Source organism: Puma concolor, chromosome B1 (assembly GCF_028749965.1).
Source record: "Puma concolor isolate L17-30 chromosome B1, mPumCon1.1.hap2, whole genome shotgun sequence".
Taxonomy (NCBI): Eukaryota; Metazoa; Chordata; class Mammalia; order Carnivora; family Felidae; genus Puma; species Puma concolor.
In genome coordinates, this window is record NC_141670.1 from 6,508,673 (window position 1) to 6,532,965 (window position 24,293).

A 24,293-nucleotide genomic window follows, 5' to 3' on the forward strand; every position below is an offset into this window, starting at 1 on the left:
AACTGGACTAACCAAGTGGCATGAGCCCTGAATTCTCAAGGAAGTAGTCATGGCCTGATCACAGCCAGCAGGCACACAACCCCACTTCATGGATGCCCATAGAGTGCCTGGCTCTTGTCGACAGGGAAGATTGCATTTTGGAGCCACCCAGAACAGCTCCTACACAATATAGTTCCTTCAAGACTAATGATAGTAGCCATTTCTTCCAATACATATAGACAAACCCAGACAACAGGCAAAAATGAGGAGACAGAGGGCTATATTCCAATACAAATAATAAGGCAAAATCCTAGAAAAAGATCTTAACAAAAATGAAATAAGCAACTTATTTGATAAAGAGTTCAAAGTAATGGTCATAAAGATGTTCACCAAACTCAGGAGAAAAATGAGTGAACACAGCAAGAACCTCAACAAAGAGACAAGAAATGTAAGAAGTATGAAACAGAAATTATAACTGAACTGAGAAAACTAGAGCAGTTCAATACCAGAATAGATAAAATAGAAGCATGAATCAGTAAGCTAGAAGACAAAGCAATGGAAAATATCTACACAGAGTGGCAGAATGAAAGAGAATTTAAAAAAGTGGTGACACCTTAAGAGACCTCTGGGACTATATTAAGTGGAATAATGTTCACATAGGGATCTGGGGAAGGATAAAGATACATAGATCTGGGAGACTTCCAGGGAATGTGGAGGAGTAAGAGGACTAGATAACACCCACATCAGTGCTAATAACCCAGAAAATGACCTGAAGACCAGCAGAACAGATGTTCCACAGCTAAATGTAGAGAAGAGCCCACACTGAAGAAGGTAAGAAGGCAGAGAGGTGATTGGAAGCCAAACAGACCCACAGGACTGTTCATGGGAGGGAGAAATGCCACAGGCATAGAAAGAAGAGAGGACCAGACCCTCATACCAAGCATCCCAAATATAAGTAGCTGGTTTGAAAACCAGAGAGGCATAATGTCACAAGTTCTTATAGTCTATGGGGCTCAAACCTAGAACTTTAAAAATCAGTGGGCTCAGCAGGAAGCAATAGGAAACTAAGTCCATGCCCTTAAAAAGCCAGCACAACAAACAGCTACTGAGAAATACCAGCATAAGAGCAGCAGTTTGAAAAATACTGCAGTATACAGGAGGGAGATTTGTTTACTAATCTCATAAAACATGCTGGAGGGGCAGGAACTTTGGGGGACCTCCTGGGACAAAGGAGCTGGTGGCACCATTTCCTTCCCCTGCCCCCCAGAAGAGACACAGGAAACCTGCAGAAAGCAGCACAGTGCCAACATTATGTAACTTGCTAACAGTGTGCCCTGCCCTGCATTGTCCTGTGGACATGCCCACTCCAGTCAAGCCTCCGCTCCAGCCAGGCCTCTGTTCTGTGTCCTCACACACAGGAGACCCACACACACATTGCTAACACCGTGTACCTCATCCCCGTTCTCTTGCAGACCTGACCCCTCCAGTAGACCCTTGGCTGGAGCCCATTGAAAGAGGTGCCACAAGCCTGGCATTGCGCAAGCAGCCCCAACAGAGACTAGTGCCACTCCAGAGTGATGTCTGCCTCAGATAGAGAGGAAGGTAAACACACACACACACACACACACACACACACACTTGCCAGTTTGGCTGCAACCCCAGTAGTGGGCTGGAGGCAGGTATCTGGTTTAACTATAGGCCCCACCCACAAATGAAAGTTTCTCTGGGGACAACAAAAGGAAAGCACCCTTCAGTTTTGTGCTACTGCATCTCTGGCAAATGCCTAGTGTGACTCAACTCAAGCCCACAATGGCCCCAGACTGGCCCACTTACACAACACAGGCACCAAACCCTGCTCACAAGACTCAAAGAGAACCATGGCAAATAACTGGACTGAAGGCGAAAGTGGCCCAGCCACAATGGTAGGGTGAATTCAAACCCCATAAAAACACCCCCTGAAGCACCAGGTTCTGACGAACAGGGGTCACCGCACTGTAAGTCACCACAGTACCTCTCCTTCATAAGACCACTGCTTTCAAGAGCAGTAGCCATATGTGACTTTGCTAACACATAGAAAGAGACACAGAGTTCCACAAAGTGAGTAGATAGATATTTTGGATCTAACATATGTTCCAAATGAAAGAACAGAAGTTCACAGAAAGTGGGCTAAACAAAGCAGAGAATTTGCCTGATGGAGAATTTGAAATAATTTTGGACTTGAGAAAAGAGGGAAGGGCCCAGTGGGACCCTTAATAAAGAGAGAAGAACATAAAAAAGAACCAGTCAGGGTGAAGAACTCAATAACTGAAATTAAAAACATACTACATGGAATAAATAGTGGACTACAGAATCGGTCAGGGACCTGGAGGACAGAGTAATGGAAAACAATCAATCTGAATAGGAGAGAGAAAAAATATATTAAAAAAATGAAAACACACATAGGGAACTCAACAACACCAACAAGTTTAATAACATACATATTATAGGTATCCTAGAAAAAGAATAAGAAAAGGGGGCAGAAATCTTAAGAAATAATAGCTGAAAACTTTCTGACTCTAGAGAAGGAAACAGAAACCCATAACCAGGAGAAATAGAAAGCCCCAACAAAATCAACCCAAGGAAGTGCACACCAAGACGCATAGTAATTAAAATGGCAAAAATTGGTAATAAAGAGAAAACATTTTTTAAGGCAAGAGAAAAGAAAGCAGTTACATACAAGGGAAACTCCATAAGGTGATCAGCTGATTTCTCAGCAGAAATGGCAGGCAAGAAGGGAGTGGCATGATATATTCAAAGTGTTGAAAGAGAAAAACTTGCAGCCAAGAATATCCTATCCAGCAATGCAGCATTCAGAATAGAAGGAGAAGCAAATGTTCCCAAACGAAAGTTAAAAGACTTAATGACCACTAAACCAGCCCTACAATATATGTTAAAGAGTACTCTTTGAGTGGAAAGGAAAGACCATAAGGAGGAGTAAGAAAAGTAGGAAGCACAGAAGAAGTCAAATTAAGTATATCTATAAAAATTAATCACGGGATTCACAAAATTAAAAGGATGTAATGATAACATAATATATCTAGACATGGTAAGGAAACGAGTAAAGAAGATGGTCAAATTTAAGCCACCATCAACTTAATAAAGACTGTTATGTGCATAAGATGTCATACAAACATGTAATGGTAACCACAGATAAAAAATCAGTAATAGATACACAAAAAATAAAGAGAAAGGAACCTAAATATACCACTAAAGAAAGCCAGCAAACCATGAGGAAGAGAGCAACAGAATAAACCAACAGAGAAGAACTACAAAAAATAAAAAATAACTAAAGAAAAAAAAGTAACACAGTGGAAGTACATAATTATCAAAAATTGCTTTGAATGTAAATGTACTAAATACTGCAATCAAAAGACATAGGGTGATGAAATGGATAAAAATGAATGACCCAGTGCTGCCTACATGAAACTCATTTCAGACCTAAAAACACATGCAGAATCAGAGTGAAGGTATGGAAAAGCACTTGTCATGAAAAAGGAATTTAAAAGTAAAGGTATTAACACTTATATGCGATAAAATATTGTCTTTATAATAAAGACTATAACAAGAAACAAGGAAGGATACTACATCATAAAAAGGACAATCTAACAAGAAGATATAGAAATTATTAATATTTATGCACCCATCATGACAGCACCCAAATACATATGGCAACTCAAGATAATAACAGAAGCATTCAAGAGTACTACACTAATGCTAGGGGATTTAAAATCCCACTTATATCAATGGATAGAAAATCCAAAAAGGAAGAGAGGAAACAGTGGCTTTGAATGACATATTGGATGGGGTAGATCTAACAAATACATTCAAAATATTCCATCTCAAAGCAGAATACACATTCTTTTCAAGTACATATGGAACATATTCCAGACTAGATTACATAATATGCCACAAAACAAGTCACAACAAATTTAAAAAGATTAACGTCATACCATACATCTTTTCTGACCTCAACACTATGAAACTAGAAATCAGCCACAAGAAAAAACTGGACAAAACACAAATACATAGAGGTTAAATAACATGCTACTAAATAATTAATGGGTCAATCAAAAAATCAGAGGAAATCCAAAAACTCACAGAGACAAGTGAAAATGAAAACACAAAAGTGAAAAATCATTTATTTTTTTATTGTTTTTAATATATGAAATTTATTGTCAAATTGGTTTCCATACAACACCGAGTGCTCATCCCAAAAGATGCCCTCTTCAATACCCATCACCTGCCCTCCCCGCCCTCCCACCCCCCATCAACCCTCAGTTTGTTCTCAGTTTTTAAGAGTCTCTTATGCTTTGGCTCTCTCCCACTCTAACCTCTTTTTTTTTCCTTCCCCTCCCCCATGGGTTTCTGTTAAGTTTCTCAGGATCCACATAAGAGTGAAACCATATGGTATCTGTCTTTCTCTGTAGGGTTTATTTCACTTAGCATCACACTCTCCAGTTCCATCCACGTTGCTACCAAGGGCCATGTTTCATTCTTTCTCACTGCCATGTAGTACTCCATTGTGTATATAAACCACAATTTCTTTATCCATTCATCAGTTGATGGACATTGAGGCTCTTCCCATAATTTGGCTATTGTTGAGAGTGCTGCTATAAACATTGGGGTACAAGTGCCCCTATGCATCAGTACTCCTGTATCCCTTGGGTAAATTCCTAGCAGTGCTACTGCTGGGTCATAGGGTAGGTCTATTTTTAATTTTTTGAGGAACCTCCACACTGTTTTCCAGAGTGGCTGCACCAGTTTGCATTCCCACCAACAGTGCAAGAGGGTTCCCGTTTCTCCACATCCTCTCCAGCATCTATAGTCTCCTGATTTGTTCATTTTGGCCTCTCTGACTGGCGTGAGGTGATATCTGAGTGTGTTTTTGATTTGTATTTCCCTGATGAGGAGCAATGTTGAGCATCTTTTCATGTGCCTGTTGGCCATCTGGATGTCTTCTTTAGAGAAGTGTCTATTCATGTTTTCTGCTCATTTCTTCACTGGATTATTTGTTTTTTGGGTGTGGAGTTTGGTGAGCTCTTTATAGATTTTGGATACTAGCCCTTTGTCCGATATGTCATTTGCAAATATCTTTTCCCCATTCCGTTGCTTGTCTTTTAGTTTTGTTGGTTGTTTCCTTTGCTGTGCAGAAGCTTTTTATCTTCATGAGGTCCCAATAGTTCATTTCTGCTTTTAATTCCCTTGCCTTTGGGGATGTGTCAAGTAAGAAATTGCTGCAGCTGAGGTCAGAGAGGTCTTTTCCTGCTTTCTCCTCTAGGGTTTTGATGGTTTCCTGTCTCACATTCAGGTCCTTTATCCATTTTGAGTTTATTTTTATGAATGGTGTAAGAAAGTGGTCTAGTTTCATTCTTCTGCATGTTGCTGTCCAGTTCTCCCAGCACCATTTGTTAAAGAGACTGTCTTTTTTCCATTGGATATTCTTTCCTGCTTTGTCAAAGATTAGTTGTATATACTTTTGTGGGTCTAGTTCTGGGGTTTCTATTCTATTCCATTGGTCTATGTGTCTGTGTTTGTGCCAATACCACGCTGTCTTGATGATGACAGCTTTGTAGTAGAGGCTAAAGTCTGGGATTGTGATGCCTCCTGCTTTGGTCTTCTTCAAAATTACTTTGGCTCTTCGGGGCCTTTTGTGGTTCCATAGGAATTTTAGGATTGCTTGTTCTAGCTTCGAGAAGAATGCTGGTGCAATTTTTATTGGGATTGCATTGAATGTATAGATAGCTTTGGGTAGTATTGACATTTTGACAATATTTATTCTTCCAATCCATGAGCAGGGAATGTTTTTCCATTTCTTTATATCTTCTTCAATTTCCTTCATAAGCTTTCTATAGTTTTCAGCATACAGATCTTTTACATCTTTGGTTAGGCTTATTCCTAGTTATTTTATGCTTCTTGGTGCAATTGTGAATGGGATCAGTTTCTTTATTTGTCTTTCTGTTGCTTCATTATTAGTGTATAAGAGTGCAACTGATTTCTGTACATTGATTTTGTATCCTGCAACTTTGCTGAATTCACATAACAGTTCTAGCAGACTTTTGGTGGAGTCTATCCAATTTACCATGTATAATATCATGTCATCTGCAAAAAGTGAAAGCTTGACTTCATCTTTGCCAATTTGGATGCCTTTGATTTCCTTTTGTTGTCTGATTGCTGATGCTAGCACTTCCAACACTATGTTAAACAACAGTGGTGAGAGTGGACATCCCTTTCGTGTTCCTGATCTCAGGGGGAAAGCTCTCAATTTTTCCCCATTTAGGATGATATTAGCTGTGGGCTTTTCATAAATGGCTTTTATGATGTTTAAGTATGTTCCTTCTATCCCGACTGTCTCGAGGGTTTTTATTAAGAAAGGATGCTGAATTTTGTCAAATACTTTTTCTGCATCGATTGACAGGATCATATGGTTCTTATCTTCTCTTTTATTAATGTGATGTATCACGTTGATTGATTTGCGAATGTTGAACCAGCCCTGCATCCCAGGAATGAATCCCACTTGATCATGGTGGATAATTCTTTTTATAAGCTGTTGAATTCGATTTGCTAGTATCTTATTGAGAATTTTTGCATCTATATTCATCAGGGATATTGGCCTGTAGTTCTCTTTTTTTACTGGGTCTCTGTCTGGTTTAGGAATCAAAGCAATACTGGCTTCATAGAATGAGTCTGGAAGTTTTCCTTCCCTTTCTATTTTTTGGAATAGCTTGAGAAGGATAGGTATTATCTCTGCTTTAAATGTCTGGTAGAATTCCCCAGGGAAGCCATCTGGTCCTGGACTCTTATTTGTTGGGAGATTTTTGATAACCGATTCAATTTCTTCAATAGTTATGGGCCTGTTCAAGCTTTCTATTTTTTCCTGTTTGAGTTTTGGAAGTGTGCGGGTGTTTAGGAATTTGTCCATTTCTTCCAGGTTGTCCAGTTTGTTGGCATGTAATTTTTCATAGTATTCCCTGATAATTGCTTGTATTTCTGAGAGATTGGTTGTAATAATTCCATTTTCATTCATGATTTTATCTATTTGGGTCCTCTCCCTTTTCTTTTTGAGAAGCCTAGCTAGAGGTTTATCAATTTTGTTTATTTTTTCAAAAAACCAACTCTTGGTTTCATTGATCTGCTCTACAGTTTTTTAGATTCTATATTGTTTATTTCTGCTGTGATCTTTATTATTTCTCTTCTTCTTCTGGGTTTGGGGTGTCTTTGCTGTTCTGCTTCTATTTCCTTTAGGTGTGCTGTTAGATTTTGTATTTGGGATTTTTCTTGTTTCTTGAGATAGGCCTGGATTGCAATATTTTCCTCTCAGGACTGCCTTCACTGCATCCCAAAGCGTCTGGATTGTTGTATTTTCATTTTCGTTTGTTTCCATATATTTTTTAATTTCTTCTCTAATTGCCTGGTTGACCCATTCATTCTTTAGTAGGGTGTTCTTTAACCTCCATGCTTTTGGAGGTTTTCCAGACTTTTTCCTGTGGTTGATTTCAAGTTTCATAGAACTGTCGTCCCAAAGTATGCATGTTATGATCTCAATTCTTGTATACTTATGTAGGGCTGTTTTGTGACCCAATATGTGATCTATCTTGAAGAATGTTCCATGTGCACTTGAGAAGAAAGTATATTCTGTTGCTTTGGGATGCAGAGTTCTAAATATATCTGTCAAGTCCATCTGATCCAATGTATCATTCAGGGCCCTTGTTTCTTTATTGACCGTGTGTCTAGATGATCTATCCATTGTTGTAAGTGGGGTATTAAAGTCCCCTGCAATTACCACATTCTTGTCAATAAGGTTGCTTATGTTTGTGAGTAATTGTTTTATATATTTGGGGGCTCCTGTATTTGGTGCATAGACATTTATAATTGTTAGTTCTTCTTGATGGATAGATCCTGTAATTATTATATAATGCCCTTCTTCATCTCTTGTTACAGCCTTTAATTTAAAGTCTAGTTTGTCTGATATAAGTATGGCTACTCCTGCTTTCTTTTGACTTCCAGTAGCATGATAAATAGTTCTCCATCCCCTCACTCTCAATCTGAAGGTGTCCTCAGGTCTAAAATGAGTCTCTTGTAGACAGCAAATAGATGGGTCTTGTTTTGTTATCCATTCTGATACCCTATGTCTTTTGGTTGGCACATTTAGTCCATTTACGTTCAGTGTTATTATAGAAAGATATGGGTTTAGAGTCATTGTGATGTCTGTAGGTTTCACACTTGTAGTGATGTCTCTGGTACTTTGTCTCACAGGATCCCCCTTAGGATCTCTTGTAGGGCTGGTTTAGTAGTGATGAATTCCTTCAGTTTTTGTTTGTTTGGGAAGACCTTTATCTCTCCTTCTATTCTAAATGACAGGTTTGCTGGATAGAGGATTCTCAGCTGCATATTTTTTCTGTTCATCACATGGAAGATTTCCTGCCATTCCTTTCTGGCCTGCCAAGTTTCAGTAGAGAGATTGGTCACGAGTCTTATAGGTCTCCCTTTATATGTTAGAGCACATTTATCTCTAGCTGCTTTCAGAATTTTCTCTTTATCCTTGTATTTTGCCAGTTTCACTATGATATGTCATGCAGAAGATCGATTCAAGTTACATCTGAAGGGAGTTCTCTGTGCCTCTTGGATTTCAATGCCTTTTTCCTTCCCCAGATCAGGGAAGTTCTCAGCTATGATTTCTTCAAGTACCCCTTCAGCACCTTTCCCTCTCTCTTCCTCCTCTGGGATACCAATTATGCATGTGTTATTTCTTTTTAGTGTGTCACTTAGTTCTCTAATTTTCCCCTCATACTCCTGGATTTTTTTCTCTCTCTTTTTCTCAGCTTCTTCTTTTTCCATAATTTTATCTTCTAGTTCACCTATTCTCTCCTCTGCCTCTTTGAGCCGTGGACATTTCCATTTTATTTTGCATCTCGTTTAAAGCGGTTTTCAGCTCCTCCTGACTGTTCCTTAGTCCCTTGATCTTTGTAGCAATAGATTCTCTGCTGTCCTCTATACTGTTTTCAAGCCCAGTGATTAATTTTATGACTACTATTCTAAATTCACTTTCTGTTATATTGTTTAAATCGTTTTTGATCAGTTCCTTAGCTGCCATTGTTTTCTGGAGGTTTTTTTGAGGGGAATTCTTCCGTTTCTTCATTTTGGATAGTCCCTGGAGTGGTGCAGAACTGCGGGGCACTTCCCCTGTGCTGTCTTGAATAACTTGCATTGGTGGGCGGGGCCGCAGTCAGACCTGATGTCTGCCCCCAGCCCACTGCTGGGGCCATAGTCAGACTGGTGTGTACCTTCTCTTCCCCTCTCCTAGGGATGGGAATCACTGCGGGGTGGCGTGGCCGGTCTGGGTTACTTGCACACTGCCAGGCTTGTGGTGCTGGGGATCTGGCATATTAGCTGGGGTGGATAGGCAAGGTGCATAGGGGCGGGAGGGGCAGGCTCAGCTTGCTTTTCCTTCGGTGATCCGTTTCAGGAGGGGTCCTGTGGCACCAGGAGGGAGTCAGACCCGCCACTGGAGGGATGGATCCGCAGAAGCACAGCGTTGGGTGTTTGCATGGTGCAAGCAAATTCCCTGACAGGAACTGATTCCCTTTGGGATTTTGGCTGGAGGATGGGCGAGGGAGATAGCACTGGCGAGTGCCTTTGTTCCCCACCAAGCTGCGCTCTGTTGTCTGGGGCTCAACAACTCTCCCTCCTGTTGTCCTCCTGCCCTCCCACTCTCCAAGCAGAGCTGTTAATTTATAACCTTCCAGATGTTAAGCCCCACTTGCTGTCCAAACACACTCCACCCAGCCCCTGCTTTTGCAAGCCAGACTCGGGGGCTCTGCTTTGCCAGCGGGCTGCCCCTCCACCCTGGCTCCCTCCCGCCAGTCCATTTAGCGCACACTGCCTCTCCACCCTTCCTACCCTCTTCCGTGGGCTTCTTGTCTACACTTGGCTCCAGAGAATCCATTCTGCTAGTCTTCTGGTGGTTTTCTTTGTTATTTAGGCAGGTGTGGGTGGACTCCAAGTGATCCGCAGGATGCGGTAAGCCCAGCGTCCTCCTACGCCGCCATATTCAAGCCATCACTCCTCAAAAATCCTTTAAAAGGCAACCAACGGAATGGGAAAGGTATTTGCAAATGACATATCAGACAAAGGGCTAGTATCCAAAATCTATAAAGAGCTCACCAAACTCCACACCCAAAAAACAAATAATCCAGTGAAGAAATGGGCAGAAAACATGAATAGACACTTCTCTAAAGAAGACATCCAGATGGCCAACAGGCATGTGAAAAGATGTTCAACATCGCTCCTCATCAGGGAAATACAAATCAAAAACACACTCAGATATCACCTCACGCCAGTCAGAGAGGCCAAAATGAACAAATCAGGAGACTATAGATGCTGGAGAGGATGTGGAGAAACAGGAACCCTCTTGGACTGTTGGTGGGAATGCAAACTGGTGCAGCCACTCTGGAAAACAGTGTGGAGGTTCCTCAAAAAATTAAAAATAGACCTACCCTATGACTCAGCAGTAGCACTGCTAGGAATTTACCCAAGGGATACAGGAGTACTGATGCATAGGGGCACTTGTACCCCAATGTTTATAGCAGCACTCTCAACAATAGCCAAATTGTGGAAAGAGACTAAATGTCCATCAACTGATGAATGGATAGATGCAGCAGAAGTGGTTCTAAGAGGAAAGATTATAACAATACAGGCCTACATCAATAAGCAAGAAATATCTCAAACAACCCAACCTTAACACCTACAGGAGCTGGAAAAAAGAAGAACAAGAAAAACCCCCAAACAGCAGAAGGAAGGAAATAATAAAGATTAGAGCAGTTATAATCAAATAAAAACAAACAAAAAGTAGAAGAGATCAATGACACGAGGAGCTGGTTCTTTGAAAGATCAACAATATTGTTAAAACTTTAGCCCAGACTCATCAGAAAAAAAGAAAAGAAAAGAAAAGGAAAGGAAAGAAAAAAATAGAGGATGTAAAATCAGAAATCAAAAGAACTAACAACTGACACCACAAATACAAAGATTATGAATGTTACACAAATAATATGCCAACAAATTGGACAATTTAGAAGAAATGGATAAATTCCTAGAAACACATAACCTCCCAAAACTGAATCAGGAAGAAATAGAAAATTTGAACAAACTGATTACCAGAAATAAAATTGAATCAGTAATCTAAAAAATAGAAGAGGAAAGAAATCTTCCAAATTCATTCTATGAGGCCAGCATTACACTCATACCAAAACCAGGAAAACTACAAAAAAAGAATCACAGGCCGATATCTCTGATGAACATACATGCAAAAAGCCTCAACAAATAGCAGCAAACAATATCTAAAAGTACATTAAAAAAATCATTTATCACAATCAGGTAGGATTTATTCCTGGGATGCTAGGATGGTTCAATATTTGCAAGTCAATCAATGTAATACATCACATCAACAAGGGAAAGGATATGATCCTTTCAGTAGATGCAGAAAAAGCACTTGACAAGTATAATATTTATTCATGATAAAAAAACTCAAAAAAGTAGGTGTAAAGGAAGCATACGCAACATAATAAAAAGCATATATGAAAAATGCACAGCTAACACCATACGCAATGATGAAAAACTCAGCTCTTTCCCTAAGGTCAGAAACAAGACAAGCATGTCCATTTTCACTGCTTTTATTCAACATAGTACTGGAAGTCCTAGCCACAGCAGTCAGACAACAAAAAGAAATTATAGCATCCGAAAAGGGAAGAAGTAAAACTTTCACAATAATGACATAAAGTATATCTAGGAAACCTGAAAGACTCCACCAAAAAACTACTAGAGGTGATACATGAATTCAGTAAGGTCATAGGATACAAAATCAATGTACAGAAATCAATTGCATTTGTATACTCGGATAATGAAGCAACATGAAGTAAAATGAAGAAAAAAAATCTCATTTACAATTGCACCAAAAAGAATAAAATACCTAGGGATAAAGTAATCAAAGAGGCAAAGACCTGTACTCTGAAAATTGATGAAAGAAATTGAAGACAACATGAAGAAATGAAAGACATTTCGTGCTCATGGATCAGAAGAACAAATATTGTTATACTGTCCACATTACTCAGAGCAATCTACATATTTAATGCAATCCCTATCAAAATACCAATAGCATTTTTCACAGACATAGAACAAATTATTCTAAAATGTGTATGAAACCACAAAAGACCCCAAAAAGCCAAAGCGATCTTGAAAAAGAACAAAATTGGATGTATCACCATTCCAGATTTGAAGATATACTGCATAGCTGTAGTAATCAAAACACTATAGCATTGGCACAAAAATAGACATATGGATCCATGGAACAGAATAAACCTACGATTATATGGTCAATTAATCTTCAACAAAAAAAGGAAAGATTACGCAATGGGAAAAAGTCTCTTTAACAAATGGTGTTGGGAAAACTGGACAGTAACACACAAAAGAATGGAACTGGACCACTTTCTCACACCATATAAATAAAAATAAACTCAAATGGATTGAGGACCTAAATGTGTGATCTGAGACCATAAAAATCCTAGAAGAGAGCACAGGCAGTAATTTCTCTGATACTGGTCACAGTAACATTTTCCTAGACATGTCTCCTGAGGCAAGAGAAGCAAAAACAAAGATAAACTATAGGACTACATCAAAATGAAAACTTGTGCATGTCAAAGGAAACCGTCAACAAAACTAAAAGACAACCTACTGAGCCAGATTTGCAAATGACAAATCTGATAAAGGGTTAATATCCAAAATATATTAAGAACTTATACAACTCAACACCACAAAAACAATCCAACTAAAAACTGGACAGAAGACATGAACGGATATTTCTCCAAAGACACACAGATGGCCAGCAGACACATGAAAAAATGCTCATTATCAGGGAAAAAAGTCACTCATTATCAGGGAAAAACAAATCAAAACTACAGTGAGATATCACCTCACACCTGTCTGAATGACTATAATAAAAAACCCAAGAAACAACAAGTGTTGGCAAGGATGTGGAGAAAAAGGAAGCCTTATGCACTATTGGTGGAAATGCAAACTGGTGCAGCCACTCTGGAAAACGGTGTGGGGGTTCCTCAAAAATTAAAAATAGAATTACCACACAATCTGGTAATCATACTACTGGGTATTTACCCCCAAAATACAAAAACACTGACTCAAAGGGATAATGCACCCCTGTATATTGCAGCATTATTTACAATAGCCAAATTATGGAAGCAGCCTTTGATAAATGAATGGATAAAGATGATGTGGTACATATACACAATGGAATATTATTCAGGCATAAAAAAGAATGAAATCTTGCCATTTGTAACAACATGGGTAGAGTTAAAAGGTATAATGCTAAGTGACATAAGTCAGAGAGAGACAAATACCATATGATTTCACTCATACATGGAATTGAAAAACAAAACAAACGAGCAAAGGAAAAAAGAAAAGAGAGAGAAAAAGAGATAAACCAAGAAACCAACTCTTAACTACAGAGAACAAACGATGGTTAGCAGAGGGGAGGAGGGAGGGAAATGGGGGAAGTAGGTGAAGGAGTATACTTATCATGATGAGCACTGCATAATGTATTGAATTGTTGAATCACTCTATTGTATGCCTGAAACTAACATAACACCTTAAGTTAGCTATACCTGAATTAAAAAACTTCATTAAAAAACTTTGATTTCTAGGTCCTGGTTGGTGTCATAGGCTGCTGCCCAGGCTCTGAGAAGTTCTGGATTGTTCAACAACCATGGACTCCACATACAGCAGTAACAACAAAGGAATCTCTCACTGCATCGACACATGAATACGGATACAAGAAGCTGGTGTCTCTATTCCCAAAGGACATGTGGCAGAATCACCAGATGGAGTTTATGCAATTGCCAAAAAATTAGATTCAAAAGATTTTATGAAAAAGGCACATGTTTTAGCTGGTGGTAGAGGAAGAGAAACATTTGACAGTGGCTTCAAAGGGGGAGTGGAGACAGTTTTCTCTCGACAAGAAGCAAAAACGTTTCCTCAGAAGGGACTGGGGAGGAGTTGTTTACCAAGAAAACAGCAAAAAAGGGGAGAATATGCAATCAAGTATTTGGTTGGTGAGCAAAGATATGCTAGAAAGATATTGCAAAGAATACTACTTTGCAATAACAATGGAAAGGTCATTTCAAGGTCCTGTATTAACAGGAAGTTCGCAAGGTGGTGTCAACACTGATGATGTTGCTACTGAGACTAAGGCCACAGTTGAAGAACCTATTGATAATTTAGAAGGCATCAAAAAGGAACAGGCTGTCTGGCCCAAACAGAAGATGGGATTTCCACCTAATATTGTGAATTCTGTGGCAGAAAATGTGATCAAGCTTTATAACCCTTTCCGGAAATATGATGCAACCACGGAAGAAATAAACCCAATGGTAGAGGATTCAGATGGAGTTGTGCTGTGCATGGATGCAAAGATCAATTTTGATTCTAATTCAGCTTATCTCCAGACAAAAATCTTTGACTTACTGAATGAGACCCAGGAAAATCAAAGGGACAGAGATTCACTGAGGTGGATCTCAACTACATTGGCCCAGGTGGAAATATAGGCTGTCTAGTAAATGGTGCTGGATTGGCTGGCCACAAGGGCTGGAATAAAACGTCACGGAGGACTCCAGAAAACCTTCTTGATGGTGGTGGTGATGCCACAGTCCATCAAGTAACAGAGGCATTTAAGCTTATCACTTCAGATAAACAGGTCCTGGCTATTCTGGTCAGCATTTTTGGAGGAATCATACGACATGATGTTATTGCACAGGGTATAGTCATCGCCGTACATGACTTAGAAATTAAAATATCTATTGTAGTACAGTTACAATGTAGAAGAGCTGATGATGCTAAGGCACTGATAACAGACAATGGACTTAAAATTCTTGCTTGTGATGACTTGGATGAAGCTGCTAAAATGGTTGTAAAGTTCTCTGAAATAGGGACCTTAACGAAGCAAGCCCAGGAGGATGTCAAATTTTAGTTGCCAATGTGATCTGACAACCCAGTGGATGGCTGAAGGGTTTAAATGAGCTACAGTCATCTAAAACACTGTTCTGTATTATTATTATTCCTTTTATCTTTAGTGTGTGGATATTGCAATGGCCAGCAAGGCACAAAAGTTTTTAAAAGCATTTGGTCTGCATTTAATTCTGTTCAGAGTGGGTTTGTATAAAGGATACATACTACACTTTTCTAGTTTCTTCCACTGCAGGCTTCTTTTTCACTTCTACAGAATATCACTCACAATATGCTGCTTTATTGTTGGCTACAACATTCTTCATTGGTAAGAGTTCTATGAATAAAATAAATGTGAATATAAAGCTTTATCCTTTAGTGTTGGAAATATACTAGTTAATAACTAGCCTCCTTAGTAGAGCAATGTATTACCAATGTTTTTTGTAAGTACTTATCTTCAATACCAAATACCTATCTAAATATTACTATTTAGAAACAGAGCTTTCAAACACTCCCCCGGATATTCTTTTCAGTATTTCAGTTAAGTAACTTGTTATTTTAACGTTGTTTTAACTATTACAAATCACTGATAACTATAAGTCTTCATAATCCCGGGTTATTGATAAAAACCTGTAGGTCTGTAGCAAACAAAGATACATTCAGCAAGGACTTGGCAGACAAAATTAACAATGTCAATCTAAGTTAATAAAAATCTCCCAATGTGAAAAAAATTCAATTTTTTACAGCCTCTTAAAGTGTTTATTTTTGTTAGACCAGCTGATGATTTTCTGTGAAGTTTTTTGGTTCATTAAGTTATAACTAGTATTTCCCCCTTTAAAAATCCAACCCAAATATTTCAATCCTTAAGGTAAAGAAGTTACCTAAAAAACAAACAAACAAAAAACTAAAGCAACCATTCTTATTTTAAGAAAAAAGTTCTTAAAATTCCTTTAGCTTGTTAAATAGAAATAATCTCTTTTTGTTCTACTCTGGTGAATAAAAATGTACTTTATGCAGCAAAGTATCCAGTCACTTATTGGCAAACTGACACTAAGAACCTACACTTTTACACATTGTACTCAAACACGTGCAATACGTCCATGTTCATATAGACTTAAAAAAAAAAAAAAAAAAAAGGGGCGCCTGGGTGGCGCAGTCGGTTAAGCGTCCGACTTCAGCCAGGTCACGATCTCGCGGTCCGTGAGTTCAAGCCCCGCGTCGGGCTCTGGGCTGATGGCTCAGAGCCTGGAGCCTGTTTCCGATTCTGTGTCTCCCTCTCTCTCTGCCCCTCCCCCATTCATGCTCTGTCTCTCTCTGTCCCAAAAATAAATAAAAAAAAAAAAAAAAAAAAAGAAAAAAAAAAAAAAAAAAAAAAAAACAGTTACCAGCACCCTTCTGGCAAGGATAAAGGTTTTAGAATGGAAAAGCAACAAAAGTTTTAGATCTCAAATCTCCAGAAGGGAATAAATCCGAGACTTCATCATCAAGATACTCCTTGGCATTGCTTAATATTTGAACAGTATCTGTTCCCGGTTTCATTTTTAGGAGACATGCACAGGCAGCATTAGGAGTCACATCCAGGACATGCTTTTTCTCATGGTTTCTTAAGTCTGTTCTTGTACTTTTTCCAGAAGCAACTGGACATTATCTGCAGAACCCTTCCAGGTAGCAGCCTGCAAAGCTGTGTCTCCCAACTTGTTCTGTTGGTTCAATTCAATCTTTGGTTGAGGAAACAGCATTCCCCCTGTTATCTTTGTGCCCTCTGTGGCATGCCCAGTATAGGGCAGTGCTTCCAGCTTTGTCTAAGCCATTGACACCAACCCAGTTGTCCAAATACTCTTTCAAACAGCTCAAGTTGCCTCTTTTTTGCAATTTCATACAGTGGACTGTCAATGGATTCTGTGAGCTTGGCCACATAGTTGCCTGGGATTAGCCTAGTCCTGCCTTTGGAGGTGCCTTTCCACCAATTGGTACCACGTCAGTAAGGTAGGTAATATCACCTTCCTCAAAGCACAATTCATCTGGAGTTCATGGTTCTAATGCATAAAGGGGTCTCAATGCTTTAACTTGCCCTGGTTTGACGGGTTTAGGAAGTGGTTTCAAAATGGCGTTTCCTGGAGACGCTGAGCCTCAAGACCACGCCCCAAAAGCCAACCTAGTCCCCCGCTAGACAGCATTCTGGCGGCCTGAAAGTTTCTTTTTGTGTGCCTTCAAGGACCTGCACCCACCCTTGGGACCAGTGAACACAGGCTGAGCTACAGGGTATAGTGCCCTACCCTGCTGTCTGGCCACCCAGTCTCCTGAAGGCCCGGCTGAAGAAAAATTCAATTTGTTATCAAAACACACACACATTAGACCAGATGAACTTTAGACAGAACATTCCATTCAAAACCTTCAGAATAAATACTCTTATCAAGTGCACATGAAACATTCTCCAAGATAGATCACATGGTAGGCCACAAAACAAGTCGCAATAAATTTAAGAAGGTTGAAATCAAATCACCTGTCTTTTCTGACTATGATGGTCTGAAACCAGAAATTTACTACAAGAAGAAAATTGGAAAAGAAATACAGAGATTCAACATGTTATTTAACAGCCAATGCGCACATGGGAAAAACAGAAAGGAAATCAAAAACTACCTTGAGACAAATGAAAATGGAAGCACAATGTGCCAGAATCTTTGGGATGCAGTAAAAGCAGTTGTAAGAAGGAATTTCATAGCACTGCAGGGTACTTTATGAAACAAGAAAAAAAAATAACTAAAAACAGAACAAAAAAAAAATCTAACTTTACCATAAAGGAAAAAAAAAAAAAAAAGACTAAACCCTTATGTTAGTAGAAAAAAAGAAAGTAATAAAGATCAGAGCACAAATACATGAAATAAACACTAAAGAAGTCAAATTTTAGAAACTAAGAGCTTGTTCTTTGTAAAGATAAACAAAATCAACAAACCTTTAGCTAGATTCACCAAGGAAATAAATAAAATTAGAATTTATAATCTATACCACAGAAATACGATGGATAAGAAAATATTATAAACATTAGACATCAGAAAATTAGACAACCCAGAATGGAAAAGTTTCTATAAATATAATTTTATGGGGTTTTTTTTTACTAATAATAAAATTGAATCAGTAATTAAAAAAAAATTCCCAACAAGAAAATCTAGGACCAGACAGCTTAATAGGTGAATTCTGCAAACATTTCAAGAAGAGTTCGTACCTACCCTCCTCAAATTATCCCAAATAATTAAAAAGATAAGAACATTTCCAAACTCATTATAAAAGGTCAGCATTACCCAGATACCAAAACCAGACAAAGACACTACATAAAGAAAAAAACTACAGGCCAGTCAATACCCCTGATGAACATAGATGTAAGATACTCAATGCAATATTAATAGCCTGCTTTCAAGAGTAATAAAAGTATAATACATCATGACCAAGTGGGATTTATTTCAGGGATGCAAGGATGATTCAACATCTGCAAATCAGTCAATATGATATACCACATTAATAAAAAAGGAAGATAAAAATCATACAATCATCTCAATAGATGCAGACAAGGCATGTGACAAAATTCACCGTCTGTTTATGATAAAACTCTCAACAGAGTGAGTATAGAGGGAATATACCTGAACGTAATAAAAGCCATATAATGACAAGCCCAGCACTAACATTACAATCAGTAGTCAAAAGCTGAAAGCTTTTCCTGTAACACCAGCAACAAGACAAGGATGCACTCTCACCAGTTTTAGTCCACATAGTATTGGAAGTCATAGTCCCAGCAATGAGGCAAGAAATACGATGCATCCACTTAGAAGAGAAAACTAAAACTGTCACTATTTACAGCTGACATGATACTACACATAGAAACCCTAAAGACTCTACCAAAAAACTTTTAGAAAAATGAATTCAGCAGAATTGTAGGATTTGAAATTAATATACAGAAATCTGTGGTTTCTATACACTAATAGCTATCAAAAGGAGAAATAAGAGAACCACCCCATTTACAACCGCATCAAAAAGAATAAAATACATAGGAATAAGTTTAACTAATAGGTAGAAGACCTGTACATTGATAACTCTAAGACATTAATTAAAGACATTGAAAAAAGACACAAATAAATGGTGAAATAGTCCATGTTCTTGGATCAGGTGGATATAAAATGCAATCTACAGATTCAATGAAATCTCTATCAAAAAACAAAGGCATTTTTTTTTACAGAACTAGAATAATCATGAAATTCATATGGAACCGCACAAGACCCCGAAGAGCCAAAGCTATCTAGAGCAAGAATAAAGTTGGAGGTATCACCCTCCCTGATTTCAAACTACAGTAAAAAGTTACAGCAATCAAAGCAATATGATGATGGTGCAAATACAAACATAGATCAACCGAACAGAATATAGAGCATAGAAACAACCCCATACTTAGTGGTCTGTTAACTTATGACAAAGGAAATGAGAACATACAATGGGGCAAAAACTGTCCCTTTAATAAATGGTGTTGGGAAAACTGGAAAAATACATGCAAAAGGATGAAACTAGACAGCTTTCTTATACTACACACAAGAATAAACTCAATATGGACTTAAGACCTAAATGTGTGTGTCCATTGATAGATGAATGGATAAAAAGATGTGCTTGTACACACACACACATACACAATGTAGTATTACTCAGCCATCAAAAAAATGATGAGGTCTTGACATTTACAAGAACAAGAATGGACCTAGAGTGTGTTATGCAAAGTGAAATAAGAGAAAGACAAATGCCCTATTATTTGACTTAATCATAGAATCTAAAACAAACAAACAAACAAACAAAACAGAAACATATTCATAGATACCTGAAACAAACTGGTGGTTGGCAGAGGGGAAGGGAGTTGGGAGGGCGGGCGAAACAGGTGAAGGTAAGAGGTTCAAACTTCCAGCTATAAAATAAATAATTGAGAATGTAATGTAAAGCAAGGGGAATATAGTTAATAATGTAACAATTTTGTGGGGGGATAGATGGTAACTAGACCTATTGAGGTGATCATTTCATACTGTATAAAAATACTGAATCAAGGGGCGCCTGGGTGGCTCAGTCGGTTGAGCGTCCGACTTCGGCTCAGGTCATGATCTCGCGGTCTGTGAGTTTGAGCCCCGCGTCGGGCTCTGTGCTGACAGCTCAGAGCCTGGAGCCTGTTTCGGATTCTGTGTCTCCCTCTCTCTCTACCCCTCCCCTGCTCATGCTCCAACTCTCTCTTTCCCTGTCAAAAATAAATAAACATTAAAAAATTTAAAAAAATACTGAATCAATATGGTTTACCCTTAAAATATGGTACATTACTTATAACAAAACTTGTTTTATCTAAAAAAAAAAAAACAGGGGTGCCTGGATGGCTCAATCAGCTGAGCCTCCAACTTCAGCTCAGGTCAGGACCTCACAGTTCATGGGTTTGAGCCCCTCATCAGGCTCTCTGTTCTCAGTGCGGAGTCTGCTTCAGATCCTCTGCCCCCCATCCTCCACTCTCTTTCTCAAAAATAAATAAACTTGGGGCGCCTGGGTGGCGCAGTCGGTTAAGCGTCCGACTTCAGCCAGGTCACGATCTCGCGGTCCGTGAGTTCGAGCCCCGCGTCAGGCTCTGGGCTGATGGCTCAGAGCCTGGAGCCTGTTTCCGATTCTGTGTCTCCCTCTCTCTCTGCCCCTCCCCCGTTCATGCTCTCTCTCTGTCCCAAAAAATAAATAAACGTTGAAAAAAAATTAAAAATAAATAAATAAATAAATAAACTTAAAAAAAATTAAAAGAAAATGACAGGCATCTCAGTATTGCTAGACAACCTAAGAACAATTCTGCATGGTCTTTAACCACAGAACTTTTTACTGGGAAGCTGTCCTTGGCCTTAGTCACTGTTTCTAAATATTGCCACCAAGCAGTCTTGAGACTTGAAGTGTCTGTGGCCACGAGTTCAGACAGCGTGCCTCCCAGTTCTCCTATTGTCCTCCTAAGTGACTTCACTCGTAGGCATTCTCCACAGTTAGAGTTTATTAAATTGGGATAAAGCAAGTCATTGGTAACCCCCTTTTTTCTCTAGCATTTCTAGGACTAATTGTTGATTTCGGTGAAATTTATATTTTTCCTTAATACCCCTTGATATTCTGAAATGCAAATAAAGACAAATTACTTAATTCAGCAAATCAATATAAAAGCATGCACAGAGGGGTCTTCTACCCTTTTGCTCACCAGTAGTATATACTAGCTAATCTGAGGTCCTAAAGACAAATAAAGGCTTTAAAAACTAGAGGGGGAAAAAGTTTAACTCCCAAGACTGCCCAGGTTTGGTAAACTTGTGCCTCCATGCAGCATAAATCGGTACAATGGCTTTGGGAGTGATTTGTCAATAAATATGGAATAATGAGAATATCCATACCCACAGTCCCAGTAATTAACCTTAAAATTTTTTTAATATTTATTCATTTTTGAGACAGAGAGAGAGACAGACAGACAGAGCATGAGCCAGAGAGGGGCAGAGAGAGGGAGACACAGAATCCAAAGCAGGCTCCAGGCTCCGAGCTGTCAGCACAGAGCCTGACGCGGGGCTCGAACCCACACACCGTGAGATCATGACCTGAACCGAAGTCAGAAGCCCAACCAACTGAGCCACCCAGGCACCCCCAAGTAATTTATCTTAAATATTCTTTAAAAAAAAAAAAAGGAAAATTCTCATAGGGTAGTTCTTTTTTTAACTTTTTGAGGAACCTCCCTACTGTTGTCCAGAGAGGTTGCACTTGTTTGCATTGCCACCAGCCGAGGGTTCCACTTTCTCCACGCTCTCCCCAACATCTGTTGTTTCTTGTGTTGCTGATTCTAGCCATTCTGACAGGTGTGAGGCCATATCTCATTTTAATTTTGATTTGCATTCCCCTGATGATGAGGGATGTTGAGCATCTTTTCATGGGTCTGTTAGGTATCTGTAGGTCTTCTTTGGAAAAATATCTATTCATGTCTTCTGGCCATTTTTAAGTGGATTATTTGTTTTGGGGGTGTGCAACTTTGTAAGTTTTTTCTATATTTTGGGTACTACCCTACGGTCCAGCAATTGCACTACTAGGTATTTATGCAAGGGATGCAAAAATACTAATTCAAAGGGATACAAGCACTCCAATGTTTACAGCAGCACTATCAACAATAGCCGGATTATGGAACCAGCCCAAACGTCCATCGACCGATGAATGGATAAAGAAGGTGTGGTGGATATATACCATGGAATATTATTCAACCATAAAAAGAATGAAATCTTGCCATTTGCAATGACATGAATAGAGCTAGAGAGTATTATGCTGAGCAAAATAAGTCAGTCAGAGAAAGACAGATACTGTATGATTTCACTCATATGTGAAATTTGTGAAACAAAACCAATGAGCACAGGGGAAACGAGAGAGAAAGAGAGACAAACCAAGAAACAGACTCTTCACTGTAGAGAATAAACTGATGGGTGGGGGAAATGGGTGGGGGGGAGAGGGGTAAAACAGGTGTAGGAGATTCAAGAGTACGCTTGCCATGATGAACACTAAGTAATGCATAGAATTATTGAATCACTATATTGTACACCTGAAACTAATATTTCACTGCATGTTAACTAATTGAAATTTAAATAAAAAATTTACTGAAAAAAAAAATTAAAAAAAAAAAAAGGGGCGCCTGGCTGGCGCAGTCGGTTAGGCGTCCGACTTCAGCCAGGTCACGATCTCGCGGTCCGTGAGTTCGAGCCCCGCGTCAGGCTCTGGGCTGATGGCTCAGAGCCTGGAGCCTGTTTCCGATTCTGTGTCTTCCTCTTTCTCTGCCCCTCCCCTGTTCATGCTCTGTCTCTCTCTGTCCCAAAAATAAATAAACGCTGAAAAAAAAAAAATTTAAAAAAAGGAAAATGGTATGTATCTAAAGATGTTCATTGCACCCTTATTTAGATCAAGAAACTGAACCAAAGTCCAACAATATGGAAATTTCTTGTTATTATACATCAGTATGATGAAATGTCAAACAGCCATTATGAATTAAAATTATGAAGACTGACACAATATAGGAATTATTTATGATACAAAGGAAAAAAATTATATTTATACTATAATCAGAACCATGCAAAATTGTGTATGTATCATGAAAATATAAGAAGGTAACATAAAGACATAATTTGCATGGGTTAGCCGGGCCAGGATTTTTTAATTTAAATTTGGTGTTACAAAGTTTGTTTATTAATATTGCTAATAATTTTGAAAAGAAAAAAATCAGGAACCTACCTGCTTAATGTCAATTGCACTCAAAGCTTTACGCACTTGATAGTTTGCATGTCGAATTCTGGCTACCTCCTGTTTCTCTGCCTACATGTCCGTCCAAGTTACTTTGGTTGAGTCAAACACTCAAAGCCTGACTTTCCTCATCTCTAAAATGGGGGTATTAGCACCTACTCAGAACCCCCTTTTAGGGGGTCAAGTTGCTCAGATCATAAAGCTCTTTGCAAAGTGAACTTGAAAACCCCTGATCTCTGTTGCCTTCCCTCCAACTTCATCATTCTCTTAACCTTCTTCACATCTCTTTGTCCTTCATCTTTCTACATTCAACTCAACTCTTTTGCCTTCTCTTCTACCTCCTTACTTTTCCCTTCCTTTCTGGAGGTCAGATAGGAGTTTCACAGGCTTCAAATTAAGGTGTGGGCAGGGCTGCTGTCCTTAATGGAGGCTGCAGGGGGGACTCCCTTGTCTTGCCTTTTCCAGCTTCTAGAGGCAGCTGCCTTCCTTGGCTGGTGGACACTTCCTCCATCTGCAAAACCAGCAGCACGGTGGGGATAGCATCACAGTGCTTCACCGTGGCCCTAACTGCTCTGCCCTCCTCTTCCTTAATTTGGGACCCCATGATACTTTGATTACCTTGAACTCACCCAGAGGATCCAGGAAAATCTCTTTATTTTAATGTCAGCTGATTATCATTCTTACTATCTGCAACCTTAGTTCCCCCGTGCCAACAGAGTCACAAGCCAGGGGCCATTCTGCCTACCACACTGTCTGCCCCTTTTATCCTATGAAATCCACAGTCGACTTACTAGTCCCCCATTTCAGTGCAATCCAGCCCAAGGGCCTTGGACAAGCCATTTGCCTTCTCAGAGCTGTAGTTTCTTCAACTGGCAAAATTATTAGAGGAAAAAAAAACACACACACAGATTCGTGATTCTTGTTAAGGGGGCCATGATAATAGTTGTGGGAAGCACTGCAAAATGGGATCTTGCAGTGGGTTG

At 39.1% G+C, this 24,293-nt stretch overlaps 2 pseudogenes; one reads left to right on the top strand and one right to left on the bottom strand.

Annotated features, from left to right (window-relative positions):
• Positions 1–1,856: 1,856 nt before the first annotated feature.
• On the top strand, positions 1,857–15,055 carry LOC112869947 (succinate--CoA ligase [ADP-forming] subunit beta, mitochondrial pseudogene; annotated as a pseudogene).
• A 1,336-nt stretch (positions 15,056–16,391) lies between these two features.
• On the bottom strand, positions 16,392–23,914 carry LOC112869946 (osteoclast-stimulating factor 1 pseudogene; annotated as a pseudogene).
• Positions 23,915–24,293: the final 379 nt, after the last annotated feature.